At 41.5% G+C, this 18,090-nt stretch overlaps 1 pseudogene; it reads right to left on the bottom strand.

The window, feature by feature from the left end:
• Positions 1-273: 273 nt before the first annotated feature.
• Positions 274-13,476, bottom strand: LOC125530738 (alpha-dioxygenase PIOX-like; annotated as a pseudogene).
• Between the last annotated feature and the right edge of the window lie 4,614 nt (positions 13,477-18,090).

Genomic DNA, 18,090 nt, shown 5'->3' with positions numbered 1-18,090 from the left:
ATCAAAGAGAAGATTGAAGGAAGATGTTATATGGTCTCCTCCTACTTATTTCCCAGCCATATTTAATTACAATGAACAAATAATAATGTACAATAATAAAACGTAAACAAATAAGCATACAACTTGTGTCATGCAATAATGAATCCTATTACATATATTACACTGACATATTTAAGTATATTTATTTACACTGAACAAACACCATAATTTTGTAAACAAATAATACTTCATATAACTTGCCAAATTGCATGTAGTACATATGGTAGGGGGCCTTTTATTTTTGCACTAGTAGTTTGCATCCCACACAGAGAAGGCACTAGAGAACTTCATCCAGTTGGCAGTAATTTCAGGGTAGTGCCCGTTGATCACATCTCGTAGGCCTTCAGTTGTTTTGACCCATTGCATCCCCTTCTTGGTGTATGTTTTCTCATTGAAATTGCTTGTAATAAATCGATGTGCTTTAAGCCTCCTGTTTATAGAGATGTGTTAAATTAATATTCATATCTTAACTGAGTAGTTATCATCTCAAATTAGTACTTCTACATTTGACTACTTTTTTCTGGTAACATTCTAGATCTACCAGTAAAGTACCCATAATGGTCATATCATTATGTTTTCTTGCATTTTTGAACTTCGGTTTGGGTAAATTTTGAATTAGTGAAAATTAGCTTAAGCCACATTCTCAGTTGTTTCGTAATACATTTAACAAGGGCTTAAATCAAATTTGGTACTTTGTCTAGCATTCATCAGTTACAACTAAATATCACCTTGATGCCATTAAAAATGAAAATGTTGAATGTTGTTTCGCTTATGGAAAATCCCTTGATTTTTTTTCTCTGCCATAAGACCAACAAGAAGATCCAATTTCTCTACATCTCCATATATCGCTCTTATGGCTTCAATTGCATCCTTGTCACTTGTCAGATCCTCCCAACTTTTTATTGGAATAAGAAATAGTCTCCTCCTGAACTCATTGTACCTCGGTACACTTCTCTCCCTGTCTCGGTATACTTTAATTTGGAGGAAAATAAAATGACAGTAATCTCAGTGTAATCATTATCAAAGGCATTAGACACAGTAATCCTCTTTATTTAACTTGAAGAGTACAATTTTTGCTTAACATTGTTGTTTATACTAGTATGCAACAATGTCCTTGTTTTTTTAAAGAAATGGTAGTTGTGACTGATTAGAGAGTGGTGCTAAGGTTACAAGATACAAACATGATATATGTATTGGTAAGAGAATCTTGTATTTTCAATCTGATTAGTACAATAATAGTTTGGGAACTCTTGAAAATTGAAAAGTATGTTGTGATAAATTTCAACATAGTAGTTTAAGGTTACAAAATACTTGTTCTAGTACTTAATTTGTTGCCAGTATGAGTTATTTTAAATATTTTTATGCATTGGATTATTCTTGGTGGATCCTTGTAACAATTTGACATGGTGCAAAATCATGATCCTCTACTGATACTGGTATAAATTGGGTCCAAATTTCATACCTTGTAGGGCAGCAAGGTGGGTTCTGTCAGATCGATTGGTACCATCCAAATTTTGTGGTATAAGGTCCCTGAAGAAACCTGGGTAGTTTCATAGTTCAAGTGCACCACAAGCTTGATATCCCATTGATAATTTTTGTTTTTCAAACCCTATTTTCGATAGCTGATCTTCCCCCTTGAGACCAACCAACTCTCCAATATCGATGCTACATTTTGACACAAGAAAGAAATGGTGTCAGTGTTTATGTCAGTTATACTAAAAATGTGCTAACCAAGCAGAAAACTTATTGTGACCAAGATTATACATTCTACTTTTTATTGTATAGTAAAGAAGCTAAAAAACATAATAAATCTAGCTGTTTGTGTCGTGTTCAGTGTCTAATGTCAGGTTCAGTAATCCATGATGTAAGAGTTGATATCTAATAGAAGAATGTCTTAACTCTTTTTTCCTCATTTCTTTATAATCTGCATCACTCTTTTTTTGTCTCATCTAATGAAAGTTGTTAGTTTGCATTACATCTTCTACATAAAAAATGAGAGGAATGGATGCCACACATAAATTGTGTGCTCACTCTTCCACGTATGGTGGGGAATTATTTGCAGTGGGTTGCCTGATTGGATCCCTGAGCTTGAGAGTGCTTGGTATTAAGGACTACATTCTGTAAACACTGGTAAACTCTTCAGTCAAAGAATAAGGTACGCCATGGTTGATCGGCTTCTTCAATCCCACAAGCAACCTAATGCTGTTCCTCCTATGTGAGCAAATGTATATTTTATTTTCTTATCCAATAATCCATACCTTCACAAAAGAATCAGAATATCAGGTAAATTGTACACATTCTCACAAATTTAATTAATTTGAATTTGCAGATGTAAATGAAATTTCCACTTGGAAAAGTAATACCATCAGCAACGGTTAATTTTTTCTTTAGGAAAATATGATAAAATGAGATAAATATACCCTCACCAATTTGCATGCATTGCAGCTCTCATGATTTTAGTCTTGAGAAGCTCTACAGTCCAATCAATAGTGTGAATCTTTGCAATGACAGCAAAAGTGACCAATTTGGCATACCGATATAATTCTTCATCTGATAGGTTGGGATGTTCTTCCTGAGATTAAAACAAAATTTATAAATTTTTCTTCATATTTTCAGCATAAAGAAAACAAATTAACGTCTTGGTAAATAACAGCTTTATCGGTACGGTGGCAAGAAGTCAAGAACAACAAATTCTTCCTAAAAACTAAACAAATAGATAATAGTGATGCTTTTCTTACCTTTATTGCATCACAAACTGCATTGTGTTCCTTAAAAAAAGAGCATGCAAGATCAAAACCCCAACCCAACCATTGCGAACGTCGCCCGATAATGGCACACCATTCTCCTCATGCAAAAGAAGACCATCATCTCCAATCACAAGTGTTCCATCATCATAAGTCCTAATCTTTTTTGCGTGTTTCTCATTATTACCATATACTACACTCCTATCCCACGGTACATACAAACATAGAAATTGCAAAAAATTACAACATTTTATCCGCAAATGTGCATTGATTTATATATATTCATCGATCGTCTCTATTTTTTAAGTTCATTCTTTGTGCTTAAGATAAATTTCTAATAAAGATCTTAACTTGAGAAAATCTTAAGCATTACTCACCACCAAGCTGTGCGGACATTGTAGTAACCAGTCTTTATTCCATCAGAATTCGTAGGCTATTCTTTTGTGGCGTAGAACTTGAATGATTTGAGGGGGCACTCATTGGCCACTTCTTTTGGAGCTGCGATTTCAATCTGGAAGAAACCAAGAAAATTTAATTATATATCAACTAACAATTAGAGGTGGCAGAACCTGACCCAACCCGAGAAATCTGCTCGACTCGACTCGAATCCGACCCGACATTTTCCAAACAGTCAAACTGACCTGACCTGAACCAATCTGACCAGATCCAAAACTGACCCGATCTAAGATCAAATAGCATCCAATCCAACTCAAATCAACATACAATAAAAAAAGTTAATATTGAAATTGGTCCGACCTAACCCGTCCATCACCCAACCGGACCCAACTCGACCCAAGATATTCTAGAAGGCCAAACTAACCCGACAAGTTCAACTCGAACCCGAACCTAACCCGCCTGCCCAATTTACCACATGTAACTACAATATATATTTCAAATTCTCAATTGAAGATGAATTTCTATTTTTAAGACTTCAACAAATTAAGGCAATCAAATTAAGGAATTAAATCAAGCATGCACATGTTTGGTATCCTTCATATGATCCATCTAGTCATGAACCATGAACTGTATCCATGCAACTGCTAGTATATTGAACTGTTTCCCTGTGTCCTTGTATTCTCTCCTGGCTAACAGCTTTATCACCACAACAAATGGATCTAGGCTCATCAACTGCATTGATAAATAACAATTAATTATTTTATGCATAATCTGATAATTCAAAAGTATACCTTGAATTTCCATCTGTTAACAGTATGATATAATTAAAATAAAATGCTTTTGTTTTTAAATTAACAAGCACACATTAGCTCTTATTTTTAATACTGACAAAACTCGTGTATTTTTTTTTGAGTTTCAACGTTAATCCAGTCATTTACTTATTTGAAGCTTGCAGAACGAACTACAAACAAAAAGTTTCATCAAAAAGAGTTTTATCCGTCTTGAAGTCAAAGTGTCAAACTAAATATTAAATAAGAAATAAAAATAAAACACTTTTTTGGTGATCTTTACTCCTTTAATTGGCTTCTTAGACTTTAATTTCAGGTTTATTCTTCACTAACTAAATTCAATATGTATATTATCTAATTTTCTAGTGAACAAAATAATAGGGATGCAAATTGAAATTAGCAGATAAGAAGAGCACATCTAAAGCATGCGTATATATATATAGAACAAGAATTACCAAAATAAAAGGGAAATAAGTGCTTAACTAATTTACATTAAGTTATTAACTTGTATTGTTAGAACTTAATTAGAAATTTGGAATTTTGTAAGAAAATCACTAGATTTTTTTGTAAATAGTGTATAATTAAGTACCTCATCCTGTTGATCAACTAGCTTCATGTTTCTCCGAAAAAAGGTGTATTGGCTACCAGCCTCAGCATTATGGGGGTCGTTGTACTTGCCATCTCCGATGCGGTACGGGAACTCCTTGGGGTCAAACAGAGCACCATGAGAACTCCCAACAGCTAGCAGGTTGTATTTTTCGAGGAGGGTCCGACGGGTGTTTAGGTAGAGTAAACCGATTGGAACAGGCATCTTGTGCCACAAGTTTCTCTTGTCAAATGCATGAATGAACTACATGAAATTAAGAAAAATTAATACATTGGAAATTTAGTTAGGTATGCATATGTAAATTAAATACTTCAACTAATGAGGAATATCAATTGAGTAGTTAATAAGGTGGTACACAAGCATGATAAAGCTTAAGTATATATGCGTGCTTCTAATGGCCATATTTATGAACATGATTTGTTAGTTACCACCATATGCATGAAAAAATAATACATATTGGCATGCATACTCATTTGAAAATATACTTCATTATAACAAATTTCCCTAATTAAATGGTGCATCAAACTTAATTTGGCGCAATTTTTGGGATATTAAAATGAATAGATACTAATTTAAAAAAGATCAAACAATTAAAATGTGGCATCAATAGCTCAAAATATAATTCAACTTTTAGTTGCGTTAGAATTGACACACACACACACGTGTATATATATATATATATATATATATATATATATATATATGTAACACCCATGGTGCGGCTATATCTCCCACGCGTCGGAGCACGACTTAGAGGCATAACCGCATGGTACGCATGTCGCAGGAGGGGTAATCTTTACACATCCCATGTACTGAATAAGAAAGGGATAAAGAGTCATCTTACAATCGCCACTTCACACAATACATAAATATATCATACATCATGCAGAATACAATCAAGGTCCGACTACGGAACCAAAATAAAGAAAGACAACCCAAATGCTAGATCCCCGATCACCCCAACTGGGCTCCTCTACTGATCATCCGGAAAAGACACATAGTAACGACCCGAATCCTCGTCGAACTCCCACTTGAGTTCGGTAGCGTCCACTGCACTGGCATCATCAGAACCTGCATCTGTTTGGAAGTATCTGTGAGTCACGGGGACTCAGCAATCTCACACCCTCGCGATCAAAACTATTTAAGCTTATGGGTAGGAAAAGGTAGTGAGGTGGATCTGCAGCAAGCAATAGCGTATATGGTGGCTAACTTACGCAAACGAGAGCGAGAAGAGAAGCAAAGTACGGTCGAAAAGCTATAAAGATCAAGAAGTGATCCTGAAACTACTTATGTTCAAGCATAACGCAAGAACCGTGTTCACTTCCCGGACCCCGCCGAGAAGAGACCATCATGGATACACACGCGGTTGATTCATTTTAATTAAGTTAAGTGTCAGGTTCTCTACAACCGGATATTAACAAATTCTCATCTGCCCATAACCGCGGGCACGACTTTCGAAAGTTCAAAACCTTGCAGGGGTGTCCCAACTTAGCCCATCACAAGCTCTCACGCTCAACGAAGGATATTCCTTCTCACAGGAAGACCCGATCAGACTCGGAATCCCGGTTACAAGACATTTCGACAATTGTAAAACAAGACCAGCACAGCCACCCGATGTGCCGACAAATCCCGATAGGATTCGCATGTATCTTGTTCTCAGGGCACACCGGATGGGCAAGACGTCGGGTTGGCATAAACCCTGATTGCCCAGGGGGCGCCGGACATCGCCCAGTTTGGACCAACACTCAGAGGAGCACTGGCCCGGGGGTTTAAAATAAAGATGATCCTTGAGTCCGCGGAACCCAAGGGGAAAAGGCTTAGGTGGCAAATGGTAAAACTAAGGTTGGGCCTTGCTGGAGGAGTTTTATTCAAGGCGAACTATCAAGGGGTTCCCATAACACCCAACCGCGTAAGGAACACAAAATCAAGGAACATAACACCGGTATGGCGGAAACTAGGGCGGCAAGAGTGGAACAAAACACCAGGCATAAGGCCGAGCCTTCCACCCTTTACCAAGTATATAGATGCATTAAGTAAACAAGATATAATAATGATATCCCAACAATAACCATGTTCCAACAAGGAACAAACTCCATCTTCACCTGCAACTAGCAACGCTATAAGAGGGACTGAGCAAAGCGGTAACATAGCCAACCAACGGTTTGCTAGGAAAGGTGGGTTAGAGGCTTGACATGGCAATATGGGAGGCATGATATAGCAGGTGGTAGGTATCGCGACATAACAATAGAGCGAACAACTAGCAAGCAAAGATAGAAGTGATTTCGAGGGTATGGTCATCTTGCCTGCAAAGTTCTCCGAGTTGACGAAAGCTTGATCCTCGTAAGCGTACTCAATGGGTTCCTCGATCACGAACTCATCTCCCGGCTCTACCCAAGGCAAGAACACAATCAAAGGAAACCACAATCAGCCATGGTGCAATGCGCAAGCAATATGATGCAAAACATGACATGGCATGCGGGATGTGATATGCAATGCATATGCATGCTTCGGAAGGGAAAGATTGAATCAGGCCTTAACTTGGCAAACCAAGTGTGTTGCTGGAAAGATGAGTTGATTTCGGTCGAAATCGATATAAAGATCACCGGAATCGGAGCACAGTTTGCAAATGGCAAGCAAAACAAGAATGGCACAATTTTGCGATTAACAGCACGATGCCATCTAGAATGCTACAAGAAACTAAGCTACTGCACTCCAACATAACAACAAAGCACATGGCAGTGATTTACTCAAGATGCTTGACAAAATATGAACACTGGGCTACGGCTAAATCACACAAGAACAGGTTCAAAAAAGCATGGCAAAAGTGCAAAAGATATCAGCTTCACAGACTTAGTGAAAATAACAACATGCCAGGAATTAACATCAGGAAGACATGTTTAGAGCAAGCAAACAACATGCTATAGGAACATATCATAGCAAGATAAGGCATGGCATGAATCTACTCAAAGTATAGAACAAAAGTCCCTTACTGACCATAAGCCAAAAATGGATCAGAAGATATGCTGGCACCCATGTAAACATAACAAGTTTCGTTAACAGATTCAGACTTAGTAGAACTGAGCATGGCATAAACAGAATTATGAAGGCATCTTTGCGAGCTCGATTCACTCAACACAAGGCATTGCATCACAAGATAAGCATACTACCAGCAAGAAGACATGATCATAAGGCTAACCATGGCAAGAACAAGTTTATAGCATGCTTGGATCAACTACAACAACCATGGCAAAATTGATTCACATGTAAAAAATCTGCCAGGAACATTTTATAGCAAAATTAGAGCAAGATTAAGACATGCTAGGGTACTCAAAAATTGCAAACAGGGGCAAGGATGGATAGAGCATAACCATATGTCCAAATCATCCTTACTGAAGCAACTCAAATAAAGCATGTATCTCACTGTAACAACATGGTTACATGGCATCAAAATAACAGCACACAAAGACTTAGCCAAAATCCTGAGATCCCGAAACCAAAAATATCACGAAGGCTACTTTGCATGCTTGTGCTAGTCACCAAAAATATCACAAAAATACATGGAATACACCCCTATAAATATGGCATGGCATAGACCAAAACACATGTAGAGTTCATGCCCATATCATGCACACAACAAATGTGACAAAAATGACAAATCCTCATATTCTTATAAGAAACAACACCTAACAATTTAAAGCACTCTTGCATCAACGATTTGGGCATCAAGATGGACTCAAACAAGCATGTCACAATGGAACAAAATGAAGAGCACATCATGACGAACATTTTTATATATTGCACGCACAAAACGGAGCAGCGATCATAAAGTTATGGCATGATGAACAGGGGCTTAAAATGTGAGGGGGAAAAGACTTAGTGGCAGAATTGACCTCCAGATCTAGGGTTCCTCGATTTGCATGCGAACCGAGGCGAGGCACGAGCTCGCCGGAGATCGTCGCCGGACTGGGGAAGATGGCCGGGGAGGAAGGGACCGGCCGGATCCGGTGGGAGAGGAGGCGGAGAGGATCTTGGCGACGTCGGTAGAGGTGTTCGGCGGTGGTCCGCGCGCGGGCGGGTGGCGATGCCGGCGAGCGTGGCGGCGACTGGCGGCGAGCGTGACGGCGGCCGGGTGGAGGAGCCGCGAGACGGGCTACGGCGGAGGACGGGCGCGGCGGCGCTGCGCGGTGCGGGCCGCGGGGGCCCCGCACGGGCCGAGCGGGCCGACAGCTGTGGGCGGCGCTGTGGTGCCACATGGCACGCTGGGATTCGACGGGCGGCGGCGGCGGACGTGTCCGGCCGTCACGGACGCGTTCGGTGGCGGCGGGGAAGGCTAGACTAGGGTTTCGACCCGGATTTGGACGGGGAGGACATATTTATACCTAGAAGGAGGTGGGAGTGTCCAAATGAGGTGTAGTTTTTGACCACGCGATCGTGATCCAATGGCGGAGGACATGTGATAGGTTTGGATGGGTTATTGGGCCACTTTGGAGGGGTGTTGGGCTGCAACGCACACGAGGCCTTTACGGTTCCCCGGTTAACCGTTGGAGTATCAAACGGACTCCAAATGGCACGAAACTTGACAGGCGGTCTAGCGGTGGTGTAACAAGGCCGCTTGGCAAATCTCGGTCCATTTTGAGAAAGTTTAACACCCGCTCACGAAAAGAGATAAAAGGGGGACGCCGATGCACGTAGTTGTGTCGGATTGCAAAAAGGACAACGGGGAAAATGCTTCGATGCATGAGACAAACACGTATGCAAATGAGATGCACATGATGACATGATATGAAATGCATGACATGGACAAAATGAAAAACAAAGACAAACCCAACCACGAAGGGAAACTCATAACTTAGAGCCAAAAATGGCAAGAGTTGGAGTACAAATATGGCAAGTTACATCCGGGGTGTTACAACACTCCACCACTACGAAAGGATCTCGTCTCGAGATCTAGGACTGAAAGAACTCTGGATATTCGGAACGGAGGTGGTCCTCGTGTTCCCAGGTGGATTCTCGGTCAGAATGATGTGACCACTTCACTTTCAGGAATTTGATAGACTTGTTGCGAGTCTTGCGCTCGGTTTCTTCAAGAATAGCAACATGATGCTCATGATAAGACAAGTCTTCTTGGAGATCAATCTCTTAAAAGTTGATGGTGCGGTCAGGAGTCTTGAAGCACTTGCGAAGCTGTGACACGTGAAACACATTGTGCACATTTGCGAAGTTGGATGGAAGCTCAAGTTGATAGGCGAGATCGCCTCTTTTGCCAATGATCTTGAAAGGACCCACGTATCTAGGGGCAAGCTTCCCTTTGGTACCGAAGCGACGAGTACCTTTCATTGGAGAGACGCGGAGGTAGACATGGTCTCCGATCTTGAAAGCCAAGTCACGATGCTTGCTATCATAGTAACTCTTCTGGCGCGATTGCGCGGCTTTGAGATTTTCAGGGATGACTTTACACATTTCTTCAGCTTCTGTGATTAAGTCATTGCCAAGAAGTTGGCGTTCACCAGTCTCTGACCAATTATGAGGAGTACGACACTTTATGCCATAGAGAATCTCGAATGGGGCCTTGCTCGAACTCGCTTGGAAGCTATTGTTGTAGGAGAACTTGGCATATGGAAGACAATCTTCCCACTTCATGCCGAAAGAAATGACACAAGCCCTGAGCATATCTTCAAGAATTTGATTGACTCGCTCGACTTGTCCACTAGTTTGAGGATGGAAGGCTGTGCTGAAGCGAATGTTGGTGCCCATGGCCTTATTGAAGGAGTCCCAGAACTTAGAAGTGAAGATGCTTCCACGATCTGAAGATATCAATTGTGGAATGCCGTGCAAGGAGACAATCCTGGAGGTGTATAGCTCTGCCAACTGAGCTGCTGTGATAGATTCTTCGATTGGAAGGAAATGAGCCACTTTAGTAAGTTTGTCGATGACAACAAAGATAGCATCATTTCCACGTTTGGACTTGGGAAAACAAGTCACGAAGTCCATCTCAATATGGTCAAACTTCCATTCTGGAATGGCAAGAGGTTGGAGGAGACCAGCTGGCCATTGGTGTTCTGCTTTCACTCTTCTACAGACATCACATTCATTCACGAACTTAGCAATTTCTCGCTTCATTCGAGTCCACCAATACGACTGCTTGAGGTCATGGTACATCTTTGTACTTCCAGGATGAATGGATAGAAGGGAATTGTGAGCCTCGTTCATGACGACTTTACGTAGATCACCTTTAGGAACCACAGTTCGATCCTCGAAGAATAGAGTATTTTTGTCATCAAGGCGATAGCACTTGTACTTGGGTTGGCTCTTGGCGATCCCATTTTTCACCTTCTTCACCATTGCATCAAGAAGTTGTGCCACACAAATCTGATCTTCCAAAGTAGAAAAGACTTGTAGGTTAGCAAGAAAGCCTTGAGGAACAATTTGGAGATTCAGTTTGCGGAAAGCTTCACAAAGGTCCGGTTGGAAGGGCTTGAGAATTAAACTGGTGCAGTACGCCTTCCTGCTCAAAGCATCTACAATGACATTGGCCTTGCCTGGAGTATATTCAATACTCGGATTGTATTCTTGAATCATTTCGACCCAACGGGTCTGCCTGAGGTTGAGGTTGGGTTGAGTGAAGATGTACTTGAGGCTCTTATGATCAGTGAAGATGTCCACTTTCCTTCCCAACAAGAGATGTCTCCATGTTAAAAGAGCATGGACAACTGCCGCCAACTCGAGGTCATGAGTGGGGTAGTTCTTTTCGTTGGGCTTCAACTGGCGAGAGGCCTTTACGGTTCCCCGGTTAATTGTTGGAGTATCAAACGGACTCCAAATGTCACGAAACTTGACAGGCGGTCTAGCGGTGGTGTACCAAGGCCGCTTGGCAAATCTCGGTCCATTTCGAGAAAGTTTAACACCCGCTCACAAAAAGAGACAAAGGGGGACGCCGGTGCACGTAGGAGTGTCGGATTGCAAAATGGACAACGGGGAAAATGCTCGGATGCATGAGACAAACACGTATGCAAATGAGATGCACATGATGACATGATATGAAATGCATGACATGGACAAAATGCAAAACGAAGACAAACCCAACCACGAAGGGAAACTCATAACTTAGAGCCGAAAATGGCAAGAGTTGGAGTACAAATATGACAAGTTACATCTGGGGTGTTACAATATATAAGATCAAATAAAGAAATGTTTACAAATTTTATTTATGATAAATTATTCTAGTATAAAAAAATACTTCATAAATGCCAAGATGTAATTAATTACGTGCTCATCTATATATGTATGCATCCTCTCTAATTAACACCCTTAGCTTGCTATAAAATAAATTGCTGACCACATCAATAACATGCATAATGATTAATTTTCATACATAACATAATATTTATGATCATACATTAATATATAACCACTACTTGATATTCTGAAGGAATATGTATGTATGTATGTATGTAACTATATGCAGTATGTACATCAAATAAATACTTGATATATAAATTACTCTTAAACATTAATTGATTAAAACATACTAGAAAGCCAATCTTGTCACCAAAAGACATCATAGAGAAAACATCACGGAGGTCCGAACACTAGTAGAAAACAGGGCTTTGGTCCAGGCCGGGTCAGCCCATTAGTCCCGGTTCAGTCCAGAACCGGGACCAATGGGGGCATTGGTCCCGGTTCGTGAGCCCAGGGGGCCGGCCGGGCCACGTGGGCCATTGGTCCCGGTTCATCTGGACCTTTTGGTCCCGGTTGGTGGGACGAACCGGGACCAATGGGCCTCGCTCCTGGCCCACCACCATTGGTCCCGGTTGGTGGCTTGAACCGGGACCAAAGGCTCCCCTTTAGTCCCGGTTCATGCCACCAACCGGGACCAATGAAGTGCCTATATATACCCCCTCGCGTAAGAGCAGAGCACACTGCTCTGTTTTTTCTGGCCGAGGGGGAGAGGGCTTGGTGGTGCTCTAGCTCACCTCCTATGCACACAAGGTGTTCAATGGAATGCCCGAGCCACACTACTTAAGCTTTCTCCTCTCCAAGCTCGACCTCCAAGCTCCATTTTCCACAATATTTGTCTAGGTTTAGCGGTCCGTCACGCCCCGTCCCCGTCTTCACCGCCGTCGATCACCCGCGCCGAGCTCATCGCCAGCACCACCGTGGTGAGCCTCTTGTTCTTATCTTCTTTCTGAAAGGAAAAATATTCTTACTTGTATGTTTACATAGATACTTGTATTATTTTCTTACTTTTATTATTGCATCTTATATAGTGTGATGGTTTTGGTATCCGCCCCCGTCGGCCCTCGTCCTGTCTATGATTCGGATGTGGTATATATATTATCTTTATAACTATTGGTTCATTTATTATTTATGAAAATTATGCCGACCAACGTGACATAGATTTTATTTATGTAGGATGTATGTGAATCGGAAATGCCAACCGACCCTATTGTCGAGAGGTTAAATTTAGTTGAAGAAGAAAACAATTTGTTGAAGGAAAAAATAAAAAAAATTGAGGAGGAGAAGATGATATTGGAGTTGCATGTTGCGGATGTCGTCGATGATCACAAGATCAAGATGGATGCAATGCGTTTGAAGATTAGAAAGATTTGAAAATATGCCATTCATACCGAGGCTTGGTATCATTATGCCGTTGGATCAATTGTTACCTTGGTTGCGATTATGATTGCATTTGTTTTCGCATTGAAATGTTTTACATAGTTTCAATGTATGGTTTAATTAATTAGATGCTCTGGAGAGCTATATGTTGTTAGATGAGAACTATGTATGCACTTTGGTTTTAATGTGATGATGAACTTCTATTAATTTGGACACTTAATTTTATATAATGCACGCAGATGAACCGGCAATGGATGTACGGTGACAGACACACCTGCGAGTACATTAAGGGCGTACATGAGTTTCTCGATGTGGCTGAGTCAAACAAGCAGAATGGTTTTATGTGTTGTCCATGCACTAAATGTGGGAATACGAGGTCTTACTCTTACCGGAAAATCCTTCACTCCCACCTGCTTTACAAGGGTTTCATGCCACACTATAATGTTTGGACGAGGCACGGAGAAATAGGGGTTATGATGGAAGACGGCGAAGAAGAAGAGTACGATGACAACTATGTGCCCCCTGAATATGGTGATGCTGCAATGGGGGAGCTGGTGAAGATCAAGAGGAACCAGACGATGTGCCCAATGATGCTGGAACGGGTGAAGCTGCTGAAGATCAAGAGGAACCAGACAATGTGCCCGATGATGATGATCTCCGTCGGGTCATTGTCGATGCAAGGACACAATGCGAAAGTCAAAAGGAGAAGCTGAAGTTCGATCGCATGTTAGAGGATCACAAAAAAGGGTTGTACCCCAATTGCGAAGATGGCAACACAAAGCTCGGTACCGTACTGGAATTGCTGCAGTGGAAGGCAGAGAATGCTGTGGCTGACAAAGGATTTGAGAAGCTACTGAAAATATTGAAGAAGAAGCTTCCAAAGGATAACGAATTGCCCGACAGTACATACGCAGCAAAGAAAGTCGTATGCCCTCTAGGATTGGAGGTGGAGAAGATACATGCATGCCCTAATGACTGCATCCTCTACCACGATGCATACAAGGATCTGAATGCATGCTCGGTATGCGGTGCATTGCGATATAAGATCAGACAAGATGACCCTGGTGATGTTGACGGCGAGCCCCCCAGGAAGAGGGTTCCTGCGAAGGTGATGTGGTATGCTCCTATAATACCACGGTTGAAACGTCTGTTCAGAAACGAAGAGCATGCCAAGTTGATGCGATGGCACAGTGAGAACCGAAAGAAAGATGGGAAGTTGAGCACCCGCTGACGGGTCGCAGTGGAGAAAAATCGAGAGAAAGTACTGGGATGAGTTTGCAAAGGACCCAAGGAATGTATGGTTTGCTTTAAGCGCGGATGGCATTAATCCTTTCGGGGAGCAGAGCAGCAATCACAACACCTGGCCCGTGACTCTATGTATGTATAACCTTCCTCCTTGGATGTGCATGAAGGGGAAGTTCATTATGATGCCAGTTCTCATCCAAGGCCCTAAGCAACCCGGCAACGACATTGATGTGTACTTAAGGCCATTAGTTGAAGAACTTTTACAGCTGTGGAATGGAAACGGTGTACGTACGTGGGATGAGCACAGATAGGAGGAATTTAACCTTAAGGCATTGCTGTTCGTGACCATCAACGATTGGCCCACTCTCAGTAACCTTTCAGGACAGACAAACAAAGGATACCACACATGCACGCACTGTTTAGATGACACTGAAAGTATATACCTGGACAAATGCAGGAAGAATGTGTACCTGGACCATCATCGATTTCTTCTGACCAACCATCAATGTCGAAAGAAAGGCAAGCATTTCAAAGGCGAGGCAGATCACCGGAAGAAGCCCGCCATGCGTACCGGTGATCACGTACTTGCTATGGTCAATGATTTACACGTAATCTTTGGAAAGGGTCCCGGTGGACTAGCTGTTTCGAATGACGCTGAGGGACACGCACCCATGTGGAAGAAGAAATCTATATTTTGGGACCTACCCTACTGGAAAGACCTAGAGGTCCGCTCTTCAATCGACGTGATGCACGTGACGAAGAACCTTTGCGTGAACCTGCTAGGCTTCTTGGGCGTGTATGGGAAGACAAAAGATACACCTGAGGCACGGGAGGACCTGCAACGTTTGCACGAAAAAGACGGCATGCCTCCGAAGCAGTATAAAGGTCCTGCTAGCTACGCTCTTACAAAAGAAGAGAAAGAAATCTTCTTTGAATGCCTGCTCAGTATGAAGGTCATGACTGGCTTCTCGTCGAATATAAAGGGAATAATAAATATGCCAGAGAAAAAGTTTCAGAACCTAAAGTCTCATGACTGCCACGTGATTATGACGCAACTGCTTCCGGTTGCATTGAGGGGGCTTCTACCGGAAAACGTCCGATTAGCCATTGTGAAGCTATGTTCATTCCTCAATGCAATCTCTCAGAAGGTGATCAATCCAGAAATCGTACCAAGGCTAAGGAGTGATGTGGCGCAATGTCTTGTCAGTTTCGAGCTGGTGTTCCCACCATCCTTCTTCAATATCATGACGCACGTCCTAGTTCATCTAGTCGACAAGATTGTCATCCTGGGGCCTGTATTTCTACACAATATGTTCCCCTTTGAGAGGTTCATGGGAGTCCTAAAGAAATATGTCCGTAACCGCGCTAGGACAGAAGGAAGCATCTCCATGGGCCATTAAACAGAGGATGTTATCGGGTTTTGTGTTGACTTCATTCCTGGCCTTAAGAAGATAGGTCTCCCTAAATCGCGGTATGAGGGGAGACTGACTGGAAAAGGCACTCTTGGAAGAGACTCAATAATATGCAGGGACGGATATTCTTGGTCTCAAGCACACTACACAGTTCTACAGAACTCTACCTTGGTGACCCCGTATGTCGATGAACACAAGAACAGTCTACGCTCCAAACACCCGGAGCAGTGCGACGACTGGATTACATGTGAACACATCAGGACTTTCAGCAGTTGGTTGGGAACACGTCTCAGAGGTGACAACACTGTTTGTGATGAGTTGAACATGTTGTCCAGGGGACCATCTTTGACTGTATTGACTTACAAAGGATACGAGATAAATGGGAATACATTTTACACGATCGCCCAAGATCAAAAGAGCACCAACCAAAACAGCGGTGTCCGCTTTGATGCAGCAACCGAGAGCGGAAAGGACACATATTATGGTTACATAGTGGACATATGGGAACTTGACTACGGACCTGATTTTAAGGTCCCTTTGTTTAAGTGCAAATGGGTCAATCTGTCAGGCGGCGGGGTACAGGTAGACCCACAGTATGGAATGACAACAGTGGATCTGAAAAATCTTGGGTACACTGACGAACCGTTCGTCCTAGCCAATGATGTGGCACAGGTTATCTATGTGAAGGACATGTCTACCAAACCGAGAAAAAGAAAAGATAAGGAAGCGAATACATCATACGATGAGCCAAAGCGCCACATAGTTCTTTCAGGAAAAAGGGACATCCTGGGAGTGGACGGCAAGACAGACATGTCTGAAGATTATGAAAAGTTTCATGAAATTCCTCCCTTCAATGTCAAGGCTGACCCAAGCATCCTGATAAACGATGAAGATTATCCATGGTTACGGCGCAATAAGCAAATGACACAAGCGAAGAAAAAGTGAAGACTTTCTCCCGCAACTATTATGATGATACCATGCCAACTTTGTAACACACGAGTATGCTATGCCAACTTTTTCAGAGTTCATTTGAAAACTATGAATTTAGGTCGAATTTTCTCTATAGGTGCATCTATGTTCATTTTTTAGTAAAGTTAATCACAAACTTGTGATTCACACAAATTTCAAAGAATTCAAATTTTAACTATTCAAATTTGAAAACTAATGGCACTAACAAAAAGTTTATAATTTTTCTAAAACTAATGGCACTAACAGAAAGTTTATAATTTTGCTGACCTAAAAGCAAAAAGAAATAAAAAATAAAGCAAAAAACAAAAGAAAATAAATAATGTAGAAAACAAAACAAAAAATCTGGAAAACAAAAAAAATAGCAACAATAAGTATTTTTTTGTAAATAGAAACAAAATAAAATAAATAAAGCAACAAATAAAACAAAAAACTAAAAAAGTGTTTTCAAATTTGAAAACTAATGGCACTAACAGAAAGTTTATAATTTTTCTAAAACTAAAAGCAAAAAGAATAAAAAAATAAAGCAAAAAACAAAAGAAAATCAATAATGCAGAAAACAAAACAAAAAAACTGGAAAAAATAGCAACAATAAGTATTTTGTTGTAAGTAGAAACAAAATAAAATAAATAAAGCAACAAAGAAAACAAAAAAACAAAAAAAGTGTTTTCAAATTTGAAAACTAATGGCATTAACAAAAATTTTATAATTTTTCTAAAACTAAAAGCATAAAGAATTAAAAAATAAAGCAAAAAACAAAAGAAAATAAAATAAATAAACCAACAAAAAAACAAAAAAGTGCCACCTACTGGGCCCCCACGGCCTGAATACGACTAGAAACCCATCCAAGGGCCAGGATTCAGGCCCGTAGGAGGCCCAGTAGGCCCACAGGCACAGCAGTGACAATTAGGCCCGTAAGCCTGCAATGGAGAGAAGCTCGAGAGGGGTGCGGCAGTGGGGCTTATAAACCACTGCGCACCCCTCTCAACTAGCGAGGTGGGACTAAACTTTCGACGCCGCAGCCGCACAAGGCCTTTGGTCCCGGTTTGTGGCACCAACCGGGACTAAAGGGTGCATTGGTCACGGTTCGTGGCACAAAACCGTGACCAATGCCCCCCTTTAGTCCCGGTTGGTGCCACCAACCGGGACCAAAGGCCGCCGCTTCCCGCCCTTTGGGCTGCTGAAAAGAGGTCTTTGGTCCCGGTTGGTGGCACCAACCAGGACTAAAGGGGGGCATTGGTCACGGTTTGTGCCACGAACCGTGACCAATGCTCTGT

This window comes from Triticum urartu, chromosome 4A (assembly GCF_056163025.1).
Source record: "Triticum urartu cultivar PI428250 chromosome 4A, HENAU_Tu73, whole genome shotgun sequence".
Classification (NCBI taxonomy): Eukaryota; Viridiplantae; Streptophyta; class Magnoliopsida; order Poales; family Poaceae; genus Triticum; species Triticum urartu.
This window is presented reverse-complemented; position numbering and strand designations above follow the sequence as displayed.